Source organism: Sceloporus occidentalis, unplaced genomic scaffold (genome assembly GCF_023333645.1).
Source record: "Sceloporus occidentalis isolate IW3139 unplaced genomic scaffold, rSceOcc1.0.p SCAF_1, whole genome shotgun sequence".
Taxonomy (NCBI): Eukaryota; Metazoa; Chordata; class Lepidosauria; order Squamata; family Phrynosomatidae; genus Sceloporus; species Sceloporus occidentalis.
Window position 1 is genome coordinate 229,633,901 of NW_028316981.1, and position 21,388 is coordinate 229,655,288.

Below are 21,388 nucleotides of genomic sequence, written 5' to 3' on the forward strand. Positions count from 1 at the left end.
GAACCCTGGGAAGCAAAAGCCATACTGACCGACAAAGATATCCTTCTTGTGGCAAAGAATATGAGGGGCTGAAAAGAGTTCATTTTCATTTAAACTGGGAAGCAATTTGCCAAAAAATGAATCGCCAGGTTTTGTTCTGTGCTGCTAAAAGGGTAGCAAAAAATGCATAAGAATGAAGGAGCTGCTGCCATGTGATTATCAGGAATGAGAAAGCCAAAATCCTGAAGCAGTATCTCAAAGTTATATTAGTATGAGAAGGAATGGCTTGAACTGGGAATACATAGCAAGACATAGCAAGGAGAACAGCTTTATAGTATCAGGTGGCATGAGTGAAAATTTCTTTCCTGCTGCAGAGAGCATTGGTAGCTCCTATTTTTCTCTCTCTTTAAATCTGTTTAAAATCAAAGCCAAGGAAGGCTTCCATATTTACTTTCCACTTACCAAAATGAACTATGAAAAAGGAAAAGTAACCTACCATTTCCAGGTTTGATTTCTATGCCATATGTGCGTGTATGTCCTTTAAGTTGCCTATCAACTGATAACAAACATTGATTTCATAGGGTTTTCTTAGTTAAGGAATACTTAGAGGTGGTTTTGCCAGTTTCTTCCTCTGAAATATAGCCAACAGCACCTGGTATTTCTTGGCAATCTCCCATCCATGTACTAAGCAGGGCTGACCCTGCTTAGTTTCCAAAATCAGAAAGGATCGGTTTTAGGATGGCATGGATATGTCAATTTGCTACAGAGCTAGTTTGTCTCAGAAATAATAGAATAGACAGCATGCATTGGGTAAACTATGACTACATTTTAGATGGCAAGAATATGAGACCTGCAATTATAGCTAGTGCTAGAGATGGAGAAAACTGTCCTGCTTGATTTCACCAAGGTTTTCCAAATTCCAACTTCAAGGACATTCTGAGTCAGGTTTGAGTCAGACTTGATCATTCACTCCTAGCTCCTCATGGAAATTCATATAGGAAGTTAATGTATTCTGCACATATGGCTCTTCTATATGCAAAAATCTATATATTGATTTCTGGCCATATTTTGAAAACATGTTTACTTTTTTGTATACATTTTGAAAAAGGTATGCATTTTTGTGCACACTCACTAAAATATTAATAGACGTTTGAGGATTTTTCAATGTATAAAGGCTTCTTGCACATACTTTTCTAATATGTTGGTTTTTTGAATGAATTTTTGTTTTGCTTTATGAAGCATACTGCAAGCTCTGAAGCATACATATCTCTATGTGCAAATTAAGTTCAGATACACATTTGATTCTGAGATGCACAAATTATTATTCTTACTGTTATTATTGTTGTTATTATATTAATTAATTATTAATTTAAATGATTGTTATTATTATTAAATACACAACCTGCCTTTACATTACAATGTGAATCCAGACGATTTCTCACACACACATAGTTAATACTAGCTGTTGTAGTCTTATCTGGCCTGGATATTTGAGTAGAGATAGCACCTTGGCATCTTTCACAACCCTTGGAATCAAATGCCTATAAACATGTGCCCTGTTTTCTTCCCCTTTATTTGTAAGTCACAGAAACCCACTTTCATAATGTCATTTCATGCTTACTTATCCCCATGATCTCTATCACCTTTGTCCTACTTTACTCCAAACTTAATTTTTTATCCATTGTGCATTATCTTGGGACCCGTAGTGGGTTGACAGGAGATTAAACAAATGCCAACAAAGGAAGAACCTTATTAACACCATAGCTTTTAATCATCTCTGATAATTTACTACAGAATGTATGATATGGGTGCAACCAAACAACCTGAGATAATCTGAGTGTTCAGTTTTCCTTTTGTTTGTTTATTTTTAGATCCTTATTTGGCCCAAATTGCAATTAGTTATTCCCTACACTGGATCCTATAGAGCAGTGGTTCTCAACCTTCCTAATGCCCCGAACCTTTTATACAGGCGTGTTACACACCACCCTTTTGGGGCAGCCTGTATCTGGCCCTTTCCCCCCCAGATCGGGGCCTCAGCTGCCACAGCGGCAGCCTCTGACACCCTGATCCACCGCTTTCCAGGCCGCGGGGAAGTGGCAAAAGGCCGCTTCCCTGTGGCCTGGAAAGGGATGTCCTTGGGGCTTCAAGCCCCAAGGACACTCAACAGCAGTGGGGACACACAGAAAGGGACCACTCGGCCCCTTTCTGCTTTGTGTCGCTGGAGCAGCCGTTCGAAGGCTGCACCCAGTGATGCAAAGCTGGAAGGAGCTCTGAAATGGAGCTCCTTCCGGCATCGTGGAAAGGGCACCCCAGGCACCCTTGCGCAGCGCCGAGACGTCACTTCCACACTGCCCCGTTTGGAGGCGACGCAGTGGTGATGTCCCCATGGTGGCGCTCATGTAGAATGGGTGTCGCCATTTTATACGTGCCGAGTGCAGGCTAGGGTTAGGAGCGTCTGTAATGGGCCACAGTTCCTTATGTTTTGGTGACACCCAACCAATGGTCTTGATTCCTAAGATCATCAGAAATATGTGTTTTCTGATGGTCTTAAGTGACCCCTGTTAAAGGGTCGTTTGACCCGCAAAGGTGTCGTGACCCTGCAACTGTTGTGATCCACAGGTTGAGAACCACTGCTATAGACTGTACGCTGGATGTCAGTTCAGAATAAGAAGCAGTCCTGACTTACATATACTGTACTCTAGAGTAGGGATAGCACTCAAGTAACCTGAGGTTGCATATAACTGTTGGGTGACCCTGTGCCACTTATGCCTCTCCTATGCCCACTCTGACTCCACCCTGAAGAATTTTAGAAATTGGTTTAAAAAATTCTATTTGGGTGCAAAATGTTCTAGGATGTATGGTTTTTGCTTTTGGATGTTATTTCCCCCAAATCAGTGAGGGAAAAGTGAATGGAAGTGACCTCACAAGATCACTTCTGACTTTGAGGAATAGTGTCTGTGTGGTCCTCACTGAGTTGGGAAAAAACAAAGGTAACACTTCAGTCTTAAGCACATGTCCATTCCTGCTCTAAAGCTCTATTTCCCCCCAATCAACACCACTACACTGCATGATGTGTCTGCATCCTTTGGCCTTAGATTAACCACACGTCCCAGGGGGTAATGTGAATTCTAATCTCCTGAAGTTTGCTTCATGAGCCTGGAGGCATATATATAGATTTCAAATTTACAGTGCTTTTGGTGCTGCCTTTCATATCTGAGGACAAGAGACTGCTGAACAGTTCTGGTTGTTCAAAGCTAGTGCCAAAGCCCTTGAGAAGACTTCTAATTTCCATTAGTCATTAGGTTTAGCTTGGCTCAAATATGGTCTTCTTGTCTCTAAACGAAAAGTGAGATCTATCTCAAGCACACACACGCACACAGAAACATTGAGAAAATTAAACTCTATTTTTATTTAATAAGCAAGCCAGTGTGAAAAGAACACAGCAGGGAAGAAAATTTGATGGCTCTTCCCAGTGCAATTTGTTGATACTTGAACACAGAGTAAAGGACATTTCATAAGCATACTATAATAAAGAATGACTGTAGTTTTTTTGTCCGGCACTTTCCATGTTGCTTTCTCTTTGCATGTTTTCATTATTATTCCTGCAATTTTTATTTGCATTGTTCTATTTTTAATTAATATACAGGTAAAGGTAATCTCACAGCAAACTGCTTTGAGAAACAGAACTGAAAAAATTGTTATAGATTCTGAAACTCACACAAGAAGTCTAAGCAGTCTGGGATCAGATTAATTTTCAATTTTGTAAGTGATCCCTCTTGCTCTTTATTGCCATAGAGGCTGGATATAGTGTGGGAACTGGATCTATGGTTCTGTATACAATCAGCTTATTTCCAGAGTTCATCCTAACTGTGTTGTCAAATGGGTTTCTGGAATGATTTGATACATGGCTATTTATGGCTTACTTTTCAATTACTCAGTGAACCTCATTTCATCCTCCAAAGATCCACATTCTCTTTTCCCTGAACAAATCCACAGATAGAAGTAAATAGCTTCTATGGTGGGATTCATAGTTTTCCAGAGGTGTCATCTGTTGCTTCATCTCATGAGATTAGAAGCTCTGTAGAATGCAAGTGATCTTGGCAGGATTCCTTGCATAAGCTATAAATCCAGTTGTATCACATAGGGAAAAATGAATGATGGAGACCAGTTTTGCAGAAGTGACCATGAGGCCTCATCATATTTTTGAAATTCTGCTACAACTAAAATAAGTGAGTTGTGATGGTGTAAACCAGACTTATGCCATTGTAATTCACTAGCAGGATGTAAGCCATACTTTTCTACATAGACTTGTGCAGGAAAAAAAAAAACAGCACATGTTTATTTTGTATAGGAATCTGTGCATTTCTGCCAACTGCATCAATTTTAATGCAGTCTGCACAACTTAATGCAATCTGCATAACTACATGGCTTCTTGTACAGAAAAATCATGTATCATTTCCCCATATGTGTCTTTTGTACAAACAAAGGAAAACATAAACCCTGAACAATCTTTGCATAGGAATCATTGAATTTTGTGCAAAATACATTTTTTTTTTTGCTCAGAAAATGTGATTTTTGCACAAAATAATTTATCCTACAAATCCCTGAAATACAAAATGTTATTTGAAATGGCACACTCTTATGAAGTGTGTGTGTGTGTGTGTGGGGGGAATCTTTTATACACGCTGAAGCAAAATAAGACTAGATTTATACCCCTTCTATAGGGCTGAGTGAGACTTGCCCTACCTTTCACTTTTGATCAGAATTTAACACAATTTTAAAAATATGAATACGGAGGAAAGTGAACGCAACAGATGTGTCCATCCCTTAAGCATGTAAAGGACTTTCATGTCATTTTTTTTTAAAAAAAAATCACAATCCATGAAATATCTCAAGATTCAAATGTGGAAGAAATAGAGATGGAAAATTTCACCATCCCTGTGTGGCATACATCAGGGGCCTATGGAAGGTGATTTTCTTTATTTATTATATTTTAAATATTGCTTATTGTGTCTAATGATCACACAATCCTCTGAAGGTGTTTCAAATGCAAGGGTTGGTTTTGTTAAGACCAAAGTAGGATTCAAAATCAGAACTACACAAGAAAAAGAGAGAGATCTCCTAGTGCTCAGTGGATGGCTGTTTTTATTTTGGAAAAAGCCCAAAATGTTTTGGTCTATATATTCAAAGGCCTTCTTCAGGGGCTAGCAAATATAATGAGATTCTTGGTTCCAAAAATTTCTGCAGTTATACTTCGTAGCATCCCTGAGGAAGACCATTGAAATATACATAGACTGAAACACATTGGGCTTTTTCCAAAATAAAAAAAAACACAAGTGTTTCCTTTTTCCTCTGTGGATTCTATTGGATGTTCTCTGGTATTTTTCTGTTCCAAATCGAAAGTAACCTGAAGTCACCTTCCATTTTAGAAAAAAATGCAACACCAAATAGCTTGGGGAAACCATATGAAATTGCCCTCCTAAGACCCAGGGGATGCAAGGGAGTTAAAATAATGAAATTGATGCCAATACTGAGGCCTCAGAGGGACATATTTGCACAATAGGCTGCATTTTTTCCAATCTTGTGCTCTCTGTTTTATACGCTTGCTTGTTTAAATTTGAAAAAGGAATGCTTAATGATTGAACGACATTCCCTGTAGTTTGCTGCCACTGAACTTTTATGCATTGCTTTATTGGGATGGATTTATTTTGATGGGAGAGGCACCTTAGCTTTTCTCACATGTCATCTTTCATCCTCGTGTATTAATGGATGCCTGTGGGAAGTAATGCTCTTTTTAGTTGTATATGTGTAGACCTATTTGTCCAAAAGCTTGATGTGCTAGTCTATTTATGACTAATACAAGAGGAAATTATAGGAAATGTATCAGTAACCATGTTGATTTCAATGCACTGTATATGGATAGACCATAAAATCAACATAGTGAAGGTTCATGGTCTGAAAATATTTAATTCATTTTTTTTAAAGTTAACTGATATACATGCAGAAAGGTAACCTATTTAAAGCCTCCAGATGTGGATTTAGTACAAAAGAGAGACAATCCTATCAAAGTAGAATCAGTAAGATAGATCATAAAGTGTAAGATGACAGATTTTTCTGTATGAAATTGGATGAATATGTAATTTTTAAAAATGCTTTGCAACACATCTGGCAGGAGGATGAGAACTGGGATTTATAAGAATAGTGAAGAAAGGTATTTCATCAGCATTAATGGAAAAGAGAGAAAAATATCTCAAATGATGTTCAGTGAGAAACTTTACATATGAAGTTAGGAACCCACTTACACAATTTAAGTAGGTAAGTTATAACTATACTTTTTGCCTTGTCAGCCTGCAACTTTGTCATCTGTAAATTAGTGGATATCAAATGATGAATTATAACCTGGGAGTGCAGAAATCAGCAGGCTGAATCAAGAAGCCCATTCTCAACTTTATTTGGGAAATATTCTGTTGTCTTGTAGTAAATGATAAAGTGATTTGGTTGACATGGATTATGCATTTTTAAAATGTCTAGCCTTCCCCCTTTTTTTAGCAGCAAATGAACTCAATAATAACATAAATAACTCATAGTAACACAAAAAATCATCAGCCTTTACAAACAATATATCACAAACAATTATAAAGGGAAAGAGTATCAAAATAATAAGCACAATTGTCCTTTCTAATGACGCGTGCCTTCTCATGATGTGCCCAGTGTATGGCAGCCTTATTTTAGTCGTCTTGTTTTCCTGATAGTTTTCAGTCCACAGTATCCTCAGTACTCTTCTCCAGCACCACATCTCAAATGAATTAATTTTCTTTTTATCTGTTTTCTTAGTTGTTCAGCTCTCACATCCTTACATGGTAATGGGGAATACTATTGATTGCATGATTCTAACTTTTGTACTTAATTGTATTGTGTACCTAGGTACAAACTCATACATTTGTCTTCACCAGAAGAAACATCCAACCAATTCAACAAAGCTAGACACACAGATATCACCTGCTGAATCAGAGCATTAACATAATATCTTTTTTTCCTGATAAAATTGATTAAATAACCTACTTTATGGTAAGTCCCTTAATAACTGTAATATGTAAATAAACACTATGGGATAAGATGGGGGAAAGGCCAGGTAACCTGTATGGAGTCTTCTGCTGTTCTTAAAGACCAGAAAAATCTTTAAATATTAATGATCATGCAAAATAAATCCACGGGGTTATGAACAGACTCCTAGTTGATTTATATCTAAAGAATGCATGTTCATGAATATTTTTGCACCCTTTCCCAGCTTGGACAAGTCAGTGCGTGCCTCCCAGGGTCAAGTCTGCAGATGTATAGACATTCCATGACCCTATTCTTTGACATATGAGCTTAGAAACATTCTTTGTAAAACTCAATTAATAATTAATAATTAGAAATAGACAAGTTAAATATATATATTCCATTTTAATGGAACTATCACAGAGAGATAGAGACTAAAGATTAAACTGCTCTCTATAACTCTATTAATTTCTTTCCAAGAAAAAATGAATAGCAACATGGTTGCTCCAGCGCCCCTTCATGCATAATAATGGCTGAGAGCTGCAATAGTCATTTGAGCACGTATTCCATCACTGATGGAGAGCAGGAGGGAGAATCAGAGATGTGTCTGACTATGGGGCATAAGTAGATGCTTCCTTCATCTCCCCCATCTTCCATCAGCTGCAGAACTTCAATTCAGGGATATTAAACAGAAATCATGAATTATGGATGTGTGTGCAGTGTGTGTGTGTGTGTGTGGGGGGGGCTTTGGTTGTTATAGAACATGGAAGTGAATATTAATCTCTGCTATCACAAATACACACACACAAACACACACATATACACATAAGAAGGTCTTCCACTTGCATATGTCACAAAGAAGATGCTGATAGATATATGGTCATGCTATTTATGGAGACGGAGGCCCTGTCTTCATGGGCCAAAAGGCCTATCTCCATCTCCCTCTCATTCTGGCATGATCCTGTTCAGATAATGCCATCGCAAACACTGATTCTGGTGCAAGCAATGCAGATAATATCTGGCATATTCTGCACCAGAACCAGGGTATACCACACTTAACAGGTGTTTTTTTCAAAAATATACTCTGTATCTTCCAGGAAGATCTGGGGCTATTTCTGCACCATGACAGCTGCATTGAGCCACCAAGTGCATCCACTGCCATGGGTCACTTGCTCTAAAGTCAGAACACAATTGATGCTAGGCCCCTTGTTCTGAGCTCAGATGCGAGCAACCTGTGGCAATGAATGCACTTGGTGGCTCAGCATGACTCCTGTGTAGAACGGTCACAGTGGTGTGGAAACAGAGGACCATGTTGGGGGCAGCTTTGGGCAGCTACAGGGCCAGGGTACTCCAGGCTGCCCCCAGAGGATCCTGGCCTGTTTAGACAGGCCCCCAAGCTGCATCTGTCAGCGTGATTTTTAGGAGGTGATGATGCATGATAAACATGTAGCTTCAGGATGCATTTGCACTGTAGAATTAATGCAATTTGACATCACTTTAACTGCCATGGTTCAATGCAATGAAATCCTGGGATTTTTAGCTTGTTGTGGCACCAGAGCACTCTGTCAGAGAAGGCTAAATATCTCTTAGTTTTGAATAGTGAGCACTCTTACTTGACAACAGAATGACCTTCCATGAGTTCTACAGTAACTGTCAGACAGCTAGATGCTAACCTTATTCATCTTCTTATGAATGGGATTAAGAATGAAAATACAATTTTAATCTAGATGGTAGCCTTACCTATAGGTCATTGTTGAGGTAGTGTATTTAAATGTAGGAGCATATCTTTATCCTTGACTTCCTATTTATGTTGCTCATAACAAGGATGAATGGAATCCTTCAGTAAATGCAATTAGGTTCTCTGTGATTTCAAACAAGCTGACCTGAAATGGCATTCTGCTTTTCTTCTGGGAGGAAAACACATTTCAAAAGTGGTGCAGAACAAAATCTTGCATAACAGCAGGGAGCTGTGGCATTAGAGCATGTTATTAATGATTTGTCAAATGAAAATTATTCCCTGTTCTGTTTAGCACAAGAGTGGCTGCTAACTACTTGTAAACAAATAACTAATTTTCTAGCACAGCGGGCTTGTAGTGGTCACACAAGCCTTGCACAATTTATCTGCTCTTGCAGGACATGCCTGAAGAATTCATAAGCAATTCATTTCAACTGCACCATTTCCTCTTATGAGCTGCATGTATAGAAAACATGCAGGGTAGCTGTGTTGGCCATTTAACAAATCCAATCCATCAGTGATACCTTTATCAGCCAACCAAAATGCACAATATATTTGTTGCAAGCTTTCAAAGCTCCATGGGCTTCTTCATTAGGCAAAATGTTACAAACTAAACAGGAGAAAAAACATTTGGAGATTTTGTCAGATGCCTTCAACGTGTTTCAGTCCTTAGTAAAGATGGTATGCTGGGGGAAATATCTTTTGCAAGCAGGCTCCTCCTCCTTCTGGCCATGCAGCAATAGGGAGATTTTAAAAGTCCAGGAAATTTAATGTCCATTTGCATCTCAGCAGGTCAGTAAATCTGGTCAGATGGATAATGGTTACATAAGAGGGGTCCCTGTTAAATCAGACTGTTCCAACTTCATGTTCATACCATCTTCACATTCATACACTGCTTTGAACCCCTAGAATCATAGAATCATAGAATCATAGGGTTGGAAGAGACCGCAAGGGCCATCCAGTCTAACCCCCTGCCATGCAGGAAATCTCAATCATAGCATCCCTGACAGGTGGCCATCCAGCCTCTGTTTAAGACCTGTTAAGATAATACTTTCCCCATCTCTGGGAGTTTATCTAGGTATAAATAGATAAGAGCCCACAGCATTAAATGAAATTATTTGTGCATGTGGATGTGTTTGCTGATAGATAAAGAAAATAGATTTTCTTCCAGTGCTCACATTGTAAGTACTGTACCTATCCATGCTTAAGTTGTAAGCATTATATCCTTAAACTATCAGCATAAAACCAAAGAAAAATGAGATGTCCTGGCTGACCAGGCAGGCAGGAAAACCAAAATGGAGAGGTTTACAGTTATCTAGGGAGTTAACATTAGTGCAAAAACAATAATAATGAGTTCATGGCTAGATTAAACCACAGAGACATCAGGCACCCCAGCTGTTTGGCTAGAAGGAAGAATATGCAGGAGAGAAAGAAAACTATCCAAGGGTGCTATGTTGGTGCTGAGGAGATCAATGAAGGATTGAAATTTGTTCTTGTTCTCTCCCCCCCCCCCCCCCCATATACGTCTATGACTGGCATCCTGTTAGAGATATACAGTTGTGTAAGATTCCCTTATGCCAATTTAGTGGTGTCACCCGGGACGTATGGAAGGTGCAAATCTAGTGATGCCACTGTGTCCATGTATGTTCCTTCTTGGTCTCTGGGGAGGCTGGTATTCCATTTCTCTCTCCTTAGCACTCCAACCCCTATAGGGCTTACCCTACAGCCTCTAACCTCCCCCCTCCATGGTCATTCTGTGCTTCATAGGGAACAGGCAGGGTCAAAAAAGCATCTGGATATGTCCCCATAGCCAGACATGAAAGGACTGCAGCAGGGCTGAGATTCCCTGGAGTCATTTGGAGGTCTCACTACTAGGGTAATTATTTTGCATCTAGATACAGGGACAATGCCAGATGCTTCCTGCTCTCCACCAGGCACACAATGACCATGCAGGGGGTGTGTGGCTTCAGAACTGCATCAGAACTAGTATGCTACACTGAGCCATATTGAGTTGCATGCTATGAGTGTTTGTATCTAGTGCTGTCTACACCACCTGGAAATGGACTGGATACACTATACATTAGAAGTACACACATTTCAAGATTCTGAAAAACACATATAATACAGTGGGTGTGTGAAAAGGACTCATATAAAAGGTAGGTAGATACTTTCAGACTGTGACCTGAATCCTATCGGTTGCTTCAACTAGACCGAGGGCACTGTAAGAGGATTGTCTAAATGTAGAACTGAGAAGAAGGGGAACTCTAGAAAAACTGTCAGACATACATAGATAGAAAGGAAAGGAGAAAGCTAATGAGGTGTGCAACAATCTACATTCTAGAAATGCAATGAAATTTAACTCTACAGCTGCAGAATCCTGTTAGCACTGCAAAAGATCTCTCTATGTGTGTGTGTCTGTTTCTTCAAGTCTCCTGTCAACTTATAGCTACCCCATGAATTTCATAGGTGTTTTTTTAGGCAAGGAATGCTCAGGGGTAGTTTTGTTAGTTCCTGTGTATGGTCTTTGTCGGTGGGCTCCCATCCAAGTACTACCCAGGCCTGACCCTGCTTACCTTCCAAGATCAGATGGGATCTGGTGATGTACTCCATACAGAATGGTACATTCTACATATTTTTTGTTGTTAAACAATTATAAGTCATTAATGAGCCCTTACAACTGCACAGATTATGGTATTGATAAGTAAATAGTTTGTTACCTTGGTTCAGGAATATTTTGTGGGAGCAGCAGTGCTTCCTCTTTGTAAAATGACTTTCCTATTCACTTCATTTAATTTTTGTAGTGCTTTCAATCTATATTGTTTTAAAATGTCATTAGCTGTCTTGAGTCCCATTGTTGGGAGAAAGGTGGGATATAAATGAATAATAATAATAATAATAATAATAATGCACAGATTATAGTATTGATAAGTAAATAGTTTGTTACCTTGGTTCAGGAATATTTTGTAGGAGCAGCAGTGCTTCCAGTTTGTAAAATGACTTTCCTATTCACTTCATTTAACTTTTGTAGTGCTTTCAATCTATGGCCCCATTCCCACTTGGCAGATAAAACGTATTATATTGGCGCGATTCTGACTTGGATTATTTTCCGAGTCTAATTCAAATTTTTTCCATCGTTTCCATTACAAAAGGGGGCAAATTACCTCAATTTATTTAGATCCTGTTTTCATTCCCATTTACTTTAAATCACTGTATTTTAAAGCAGAGTAATTTGCTCCCTGTTCCCATTTGTATTTGCAAGCTGTCAATGAAGTGCGTAGGCTTCAGACATCACAAGTGTCGTCACCTGATTTGAAACACTTTGACATGGTTTATTTTGCTCCCCGTTCCCATTTCTGGTTTTTTTTTTTGGGGGGGGCAGCCTATGAAAATCGGCTGCATCCGAGGCTCTTCTGTGTCTCCCCAGACTCCATTTGGGGAAAAAAGAAGAGAAGCCTCCATTCCCCTCAAATCCCTTGGTGTCCAGGCTCTTCTGTGTCTTCCCATAGTTCCTCTGGGAAAGAGAGAAGAGGAACCTCTAATCTCCCCAAATCCCTTTGCCTCCCCCATTGCTCCCTGGATCATCTGGGGGGGGGGGCATCAAACAGGCATGTACTGCAAAGCCCATCTGCTGCTCAGGCACTCAGGCAGAGGTGAAAAAAGAAAAAAATAATAGTTTAAAATGGTGTTCAGTGGCCCTTCTCACACATCGGTCTATGAATGTGGAGCAGAGAGGAGGTTGCAGGGGGAGGAATGTGTTTACTGCATTTGGAGCTCAATGTTGCGCGATCCCTTTACCCTGCTTCTCAATCCACTGGGGGAAAGGCTATGCGAATGGAAGAAAATGGCACCGGCCATGCAGAAAGAGAACAAAGAGGGTGACACCCCCAGGCCAGCCCCCTGAGCACTGCTCCTCCCATCTCCAGGTTCCTGAATCAGATTCCCTTTCGTTCCCATTCGTATGCCACGAATCAGACTCAGGAGGCACAGGAAAACTCGCCAAAAAGCCTCTTTTTTTAAAACCGGTTTATCGACCTATAATTCGGGTTTTTCAGGATAGTTCGATTCAGATTCGAATTCCAATGGGAACAATATCGGAACAATGTGGGTTGAATGCGTGCTCAAATGGAAATGATGCAACCATGATTTGCGTCCTGATCCGTGTTATAGGCCAGTGGGAATGGGGCCCAAATTGTTTTAAAATGTCATTAGCTGTCTTTAGTCCCATTGTTGGGAGAAAAGTGAGATATCAATTAATAATAATATTAATAATAATAATTTATTACTACTAAATTGGAAGAACTAATCTCTCTGTGTGGATTTCACTCTATTATTGCTTTCAAACAACTGGATGTTAATCCTGTTCTGACTGGCTTCTCCCAGTCCAGCAGAATGAATCAAAATGCACATAGAAATTCTGGTGGAGGCCAATATCAGCACATTCTTTTATGCTTTTAAACAATCTGTCTCCTAAAATCCTCTTCTATGCATCCATGTACATATCTTACTTAACTAGCTTCAGCTTCCTGAACAGAAGAGGAGAGAATAGACATTCAAGGAGACATGATTATTTTCTGACCTGCCTGTAATCCTGATTGTATTATTTCTATCATCTTCTATCATTTCTGTTTCTCAGTTGGCGCTTTGCTGTATCCCGATATCACAGAGTCATTTATCAATTGAGTCAAGAACAGGTGTTCCCATTTTTCTTCTGTGCAGACATTTCTCATTGATAGAAATGCTAAGATTTTCAGCTAATCTCATAATAACCTTAAGGAATGCAATTCTTTTAAACCAGCTGATTCATCAGCAGCAGACACTATTAATACAGTGAAAACTTCCAGTGTAGATACTGGTGCATTACAAGACTACATCATTATGGTGGCTACCAAGACAGGTAACTCCAGAATAGATCAGTCCTTGATGACTAGTTTGTTTAAGACTCTTTTGTAATAGGACAGTTGCCGACACAGTCCAATCTTTCTTTCTCTACTTTCCCCATTAACACTACTAGTTGATGTTTCCTTGTGATCATTTTTTTTTCATACAGAAAAGTTTATTAGACTGTAGAATTGTTTCCAAAGGGATATGGCAGAAACATGAACTATTAGAACCAGTCTTGAGAAAGCACTCAAGGATATACTGTTGAGAACTATCAGTTCTGCAATAAGAGAGAAATGAGCGACTCACCCTAATAGATTTTTTCCCCTGTCTCCAGTTTCACTAAGCAATATGTTATACCCTTAAGCTGATGTAGTGTCTCTAATGGGAATGCTTAGTCAGTACTGCTTATAATATAATATACATTTAGAATTCCAATATTCACGTTTCTTCCCGTTAATTGTAGGAACCAATTTGGCCAATTCTTTGAACAATTGCTTGATTTTCCTGCCAATGTCTTCTTAAAATTTGTAATACTCTCATTTTTATGGCTGAAGTTCACTTTTCAGCTCAAAAGCAAAACAGTCACAAACATTAAATTCAGTCTGCTCAGTTTAACCCAGCTGAATGCTATTTTCATGCCTATGAGTTGCTCTACAGTTGGACAGGAATGCAACTTTTCACCAGACTGAGGCAGCAGATGAGGCTGAGGACCATAACTATTTACAAAAATCTCCAAGAAGCAGTCACTTGCATAATTTAATCTTATAGACCTTGACCTCCTGAAAAGGGACAGAGGAACTTGGGATACACTGGAAGAACTGTCAGCCATGGCTGGATCTGTACTGCAGAAATAATGCAGTTTGATACAGCTTTAACTGCCATGGCTGATTGCTATGGAATCCTGGGATTTGTAGTTTGTTGTGGCACCAGAGCTCTCTGAGAGAGAGGGCTAAATAGCTCACAAAACTACAAATCCCAGAATTCCATAGCATTGAGCCATGGCAGTTAAAGCTGTACCAGACTGCATTAGTTCTGCAGTGTAGATTCAGCCCATGTCTAACTTTTAGTTACTTATACTCTGATTATATCCAGAACAGACAACTATAATGCTCTCTTTGTGAGAATGTTTTTTAAAATTGTTTGGAAGATTCAGATAATGAAGAATATGGTGGCACAGATACTTGAGGAAATGTGTCTTGAGGATACATTTAAATGTATTACTTTCAAAGTAATAAGAAAAATAACATTCACTTGCATCAAGATGCTTATGCCTAAAAATCAGTCACAGAGCTTTGTTTACAGGTCTTCCATTAAGGTCAGTTAACTTGCTGAAAACAAGAGATATATTTGTTTATTTTATAATGATGGGCCCACATCAGTGGAATCCCTCCTTAAAAAGATACAGTTGCCTTCCTTATCGTCTGCATTTATGCAGGTTTTAAATACAGTGCGTATACTACTCAGCCTCAGATTCCACACATAATTGCCCTATAGCAGTTTCCTACCATTTTTCCAGTCATGGGGCTCTTTCATACTACACAGTTATAACAATGGTTTTTTTTTTTAACCACCATAACAAAATCCTGTGGAATCCTGGGGTCTGTAGTTTGGTGACACACTAGAGCTAACTGGCTGAGAATTCTGAACTTCCCTTCATAAGCTGCAATTCCCAAGATTCCATGAGATGTTGGTATGACAATTAAAAGTGGGATAATAGCACCATAATTGTATAGTGGAAAAGGGCCCACGGCTCCATCCCATGGAATTCTGGGATTCATAGTATAGTGTGGTATGTAGAATAATTTGGGGATGGGCACTGCAGTTCTCTGTCACAGAATTCTATGCACCTTACTAAGTACAAATCACAGAATTCCATAGATTGGAGCCATAATAGCTAATGTGGCATGAAACTGATCTCATTGCATAGTGCAGACACACCCCAAGTGTCTTATTACAGAATAGCCATTAGGATACATTAGAACAGGGGTCGGCAACCCCCGGCCCACGGGTCATATGCGTCCCGTGGAGGTGGCGGGACCGGCCCCAGCCCGGTCCTGCTGCTGATGCCGCCGCCGCCAAGACCTCCTCCTCCTCTGGGCCTCCAAGCTCCCCTTGGCCCTTTAAGGGCAGCGGCAAGGAGGATGATGCCTGGCTTCATTCTTCTCCTCGCTGCCACCCTTAAAGGGCCAAGGGCAGCTTGGAGGCCCAGAGACCTCCAGGCTGCCCCCGCCCTTCTTCCGCGGCGCCAAGGGCGAGGAGGACGAGGGCAAGCCTCGTCCGCCTCGCCCCCCACTGCTCTTAAAGGACCAGGGGCAGCCTGGAGGCCTCTTGGCTTCCAAGCTGCCCCTGGCCCTTTAAGAGCAGTGGGCCCTGGGGGGAGCCTGCGGAGGCAGCATGCCACTTCCGCGGGCTCCATTTCAGCCCGTGCGGCCCCAGGCCTCTCCCTCCGGAGGGAGGCCTGGGGCCTCACGGGCTGAGAAGGGGCCCGCAGAAGTGGCCTGCCGCTTCCCTGGGCTCCCCTCAGGGCCCATGCGAGGCCGCTTCCTTCTCCCCGGCCTGGGCTCCTCCGTGGCTGATGGAGGGGGCCAGGCTGGGGAGAAGGGAGCCTGCCCTTTGCTGAGAACGGAGCCCAGGCGGGGAAGGAATCCTCCCCTCAGGGAGGCTTTCTTTTCCTGCCTGGCCTCCTCCCCCTCTGACAGGGCCAAGGAACCTGGCTTCAGCGAGGCTCCTTGGCCCTGCCGGGCCCCTCCCCTTCTGACAGGGCCAAGGAGCTTGGCTTCAGCGAGGCTCCTTGGCCCTGCTGGGCCCCCTCCCCGGGCGGACAGGCAGGGCCAAGGAGCCTGGCTTCAGCAAGACTCCTTTGCCCTGCCTGTTCCCCTCCGCATTTATATTGACATTTTTTTAAAAATCACCCATTTTTTTCATGCGTCCTCCCCCCCCCAAAAAAGTGTCCTACATGTTAAATTTTTGTCCTACATTTGTCCCGGTTTGGAGGTCCTGACTTATGGCAACCCTAGGTGCATTTAATGCTAAAAGGTCTGCTGTAACAATGATAGTGGTGGTGGGGATGATGATGATGATGATGATGATGATGATGATGATGATGATGATGATATTGATATTAGCCAGCTTCTGAGGCCCAAATGTCCTCCATTTTGATCATGCCTAACAAACATGCATTTATATTAACATTTTTAAAAAATCATCTAAAAAATTTCACATGTCCTCCATTTTAAAAAATGTGTCCTACATTTGAAAATGTCCTATATTATTTAATTATTTAATTATTTATTTTTTGGCTTCGGCCCCCCAGTTGTCTGAGGGACAGCAACCCGGCCCCCGGCTCAAAAAGTTTGCCTACCCCTGCATTAGAATAACCTTAGTGAAGGTGGGACTACTTTACTTCCATCCCATATCTGGAAATATAAGGATAACAGTGGATAATATCGTGTTGGTAAGCATGCAGAACTGGTTAAACCCTTGAAAACACTGAAACATAAATGTTAATTGTTCTGTTATTGCACTATTACAGTACACTGGCAGAAGGACACAAGAGAAAATTTTATCCATCAGTACATATTAAAGAGTTAGGAAATGTGCATATCCCCTATCCCATGTTGCAAAAATTATAGATATAGTTTTAGGGTGACTCATCAGCTTGCTATTGCTGGATCTTACTGGTTAGGATAGTCAAAACTACATAGTGCAGCATTTTCTATTTATCATTGTGGGAAAGGAAACAATATATCAGCCATAGATTCTGACATATAAGACTTCAAGAAACCCAGCTATCATTTCCTTATGTCTGGCCTGGAGATGCAGATCCTAAAATGGAAAGGCCAGCATTTCTCGTTTGTTTTATGAATATAGAAATCCATCCATTTCTTTTTATTTAAAAGATTGCCCTGGGCACACCTTCCTTGACTTTATTACCCTTGTATATTCCCAAACAAGATCATATAAATTGAGATGGCGATTATAGTGTGGCATAGAAATGTTTTAAAATTATAAATAAATAAAATAAAATACAGTTTCCTGATGCTGCGATGTTGTACTTAAAAAAAAAAAAGAGTCATATTTCCAAAATCCAGGGTCAAAAAGAAAGAAACAGTTGTAGGAGTGTATTGGGGACATGTAGAAATTTCTCATTACCCAGAAGAATGGCAGAGACATACCCTATATCACTTTCTTCACTATGATGTGAGTAAAAAAATGATACTTAGCTTGGGGATTCTGGAACAGAATTCATTTTTGAGACTCTGCTCTCAGATTTCTATATACCTAGTTCAAGAAAGGAGATGTAATGTTCTAAGCACATGTATTCTGGTTATCGATTTCTGATTATCTGTTCATCACGTTATTTTTCTTAAATCCCTCAATCTCAAATTCTCCTTTTCTGTAATATGAATCCACTGTTTAGGTCCTAACTTACACCTTGCTGTCACTATTTCTGGCAGGTCTTCATACTTAAATGTTGTTGTGTGTAAAAAAGGCCGACTGATGACAACCTAGGGTGAACATATCACAAAGTTTTCTTGGCAAGGTTTGTTCAGAGGAGGTTTGCCTTTGCCTCTCACTGAGACTGAGAGAGTGTGACCTGCCCAAGTTCACCCAGAAGGTTTCCATGGTCAAACAGGGATTCAAACCCTGCTTGCCAGAATCAACATGCATATCTACATTACCTGTTTAACAACAGAGCCAGTCCGGAGCATCATGGACTGGCCCTGGCCCAACAACAATGGCAACCACATGCACCAGGCTGAATCTAGTGCAATAGTGAATTGTTGGGCACACAGGCCAGCCAGACCAACATCATATTTGCCTGCTGGTCCATCCTGTTTTTGTATCCACCGCTGCCACTTCCTTACAGACAGAAACTCTGTGTGAAGCTTGCCCAATGGGCTACCACTATTACTGGTATCAGAAATAGGTGCCCAAACTCATTGTCACATGTCTAGGAGTCCACTTCTGTCCTCAGCAGAAGTGGCAATGTGCTGGGCAGGCTTACATAGAGCACCTGTCCGTGAAGGAGTGGCAGTGGCAACATGTCATCCCCATTCCCTATCCTTCCCACCAGAAAGGGGCTGCCACGACTCTTGGGCCAAATTGGACTCAGTCCAACTGTCCACATGTCAAAAGAACCCGACATCACTCCAAGGTTTCTGGGAAACACTGGGATTCTCCCTGGCTTTGCTTAGTCTAGAGGAAAGTCAGGTTAAAGGCAACAAACCACAGATCCCCCCAGAAGTAGCTGTATGTTCTCAGGACTGCCAGCACCAGCTTTGGGGTGAGCATGGCATTCTTCACCAGTGTAGACAAGGTCATAGTCCAATGCTCAAACCACTAGGAGTTTGTGGGGAATGTCCTCCACACTGGGTGAGACCTCAGAAGAGGGGTGACAACTGATTGGGCCCACCTCCTGCTGTGGGATAAGAAGATGGTGAGTGCACCCTTCTCAGCTTTTGTCATTTTTGTGGCTCCCTCCTTTGGCTGTTCCCTTAGCAGCCCCCCACACCACATGACACAAGGTGTGGGGATACCAGTGACTCAAACCACAACACCGCGCTGGCTTGCCCCCATACATCATCATCACCACCATTAATATTATTCTCGAATGAAGCAAGAAGTATTTTCCCAGTATTCCTCCTGCTGAAAGGAAATCTTTGAAAACTGCTTAGTTTTCAGACTGTTTATAGTCCAGGGCCCATTCTGTCGTGCACAGGAGAATCTCTTCCCCTAAACAGAATTTCTCTTTCCTGTAAATAAAATACTGTTGTAAAATCTGTACATAAAATTCTTATCAGTCTAATAATCTTTTCACTAGGGTTTCCCAGCATTTGAGAAACACATTTTTAAACAATTTGGGGGAATATTTTCAAATATTCTTTCCACCTCTAAATTCCGGTCATGACTGCCCACACAAGTATCACAAGTACCTTTCTTTTTCTTTCAGTGGTGAAGGAGATCATGTACAGGCAAGAGAGACTGTCTTTTATGTCTTTAAAGTAGCAATCATATCCACACTGATCTGAGAATAAGCCATATTGATCTCAGTGGGGCTCAGTCCTGACTAAATATGTATCACACTGCAGGAAACAATTCTATCATATTTTGCTGCATCTAAAGAGAAAGGACAAGTTCTTATGGCAATAAAATTTAGATCTGTGGCAATTTTTTTGCTCTCCTTAAAAGTGTGCACTATATTGTTTTGTCATTTTTGAGATGGAAAACAAAATGATGCCTAGGTAAGGGATTTATGGCTTTTATAAATTCTGCTTGTCATATTTTGCTCTATGCGGGAGGAAATATGAATGTATCATCCAGGTGTGAGTACTGGACACGGAGAAATTTTTGTTTGCTTGTTAGAATGGATATCAATGTTTGCCATTTTGTGTAATTTCTTATGTGAAGAACATTAGATAAGGGCAAGTCTTGTCAATTATTGTCCTAGTCCATATACAGTGGAGGCCATAACTGGGTGTCCAGAAATGATCCAGATTTGAAAAATCACAATGATTCTTACAGAAACAAGAACAAAGTTAGCTGGTCAGTTCCAACCACTTCAAAAATCTAGATTTTTTCCAGTTTGAATACAATCTAGTACTGCAATTGTATTGTGGCTTGTGAGAAATATATTTGTACTTATATATATGGTGCCTTCTTTTGCCTTCATAACAACTTTTGAGGTAGCTCTTTATTTTTTGTTGTTGTTGTTTGCCTTCAAGCCATTTCTGACTTATGGTGATCCTAAGGCTGAGAGAGTGTAACTTGTCCAGGGTGACCCAGTGGGTTTCATTTCTGAGCGGGGATTTGAATCCTGTTCTCCAGAAGCATAGTGCTCAAACCACTAGACCATGGTGGATTTCTTTTTCTTTTCATTTTTTTAAAATGTAGAATGAATTAAGCCTGAGTGGAAGGAAAAGACTTGCCTGATGATTCCAGAGTTTTATATGGTATGCATGCCATGAATTATCTTGCAGTACAATACTCTACATTGTTGCATGCTAACACCCCACATTTCACCATTGATTTTCTGTTGAAACTGAGATATTGGTAGAAGAAACAGGCCTTCTGAAATACCATACACATGCACACATATTCACAAGCATGCACATTCTCTCTCTCTCTCTCTCTCTCTCTCTATATATATATATATATATATATATATATATATGGTGACTTCCCATGAGGGAGTGTTTCATTCCCTGAGTCATTGGTTCATTACATTTTGCAATATTTGGCAAGGACACATCTTCAGCAGGAGGTCTTTGTGCATGAAACCAAACCTGAGGAAAGGCGGACTGGTGTTGCTTAGCAACAGCTTTGACTTTGGTCAGGTACTATGCGAAAGCAAGATCTCTAAATTCAGTGGATTTGAGTTCTTTCCAAGAGTTTAATGTCATTTCACAGAAGCTATTTTTTAAAAAACTCCTTTTTTCTGTGCTTAGTTCTTGCAACACTCACAAGTTAGAAACATAATACCCTATAAACATCAGTGAGCTTACATGGACTTAATTTAGCTCACACACTCTGTGTGTTTTATACAATGCACCCATTATATCCTGTAGATGGGACTTAGCTTTTTGTTGGAGAGGGGGAAAGATGTAATTACGCATTCGCTCTAGCCATTAGATAATACTGCACCATTGTTTTCCTAGTGACTATTCAATTAGCACACCACCCAAATCCAGCTTTGGTAATATACAGGATGATTAGACATCCTCCTTTTCCAGGATATGTCCTACATTTCAA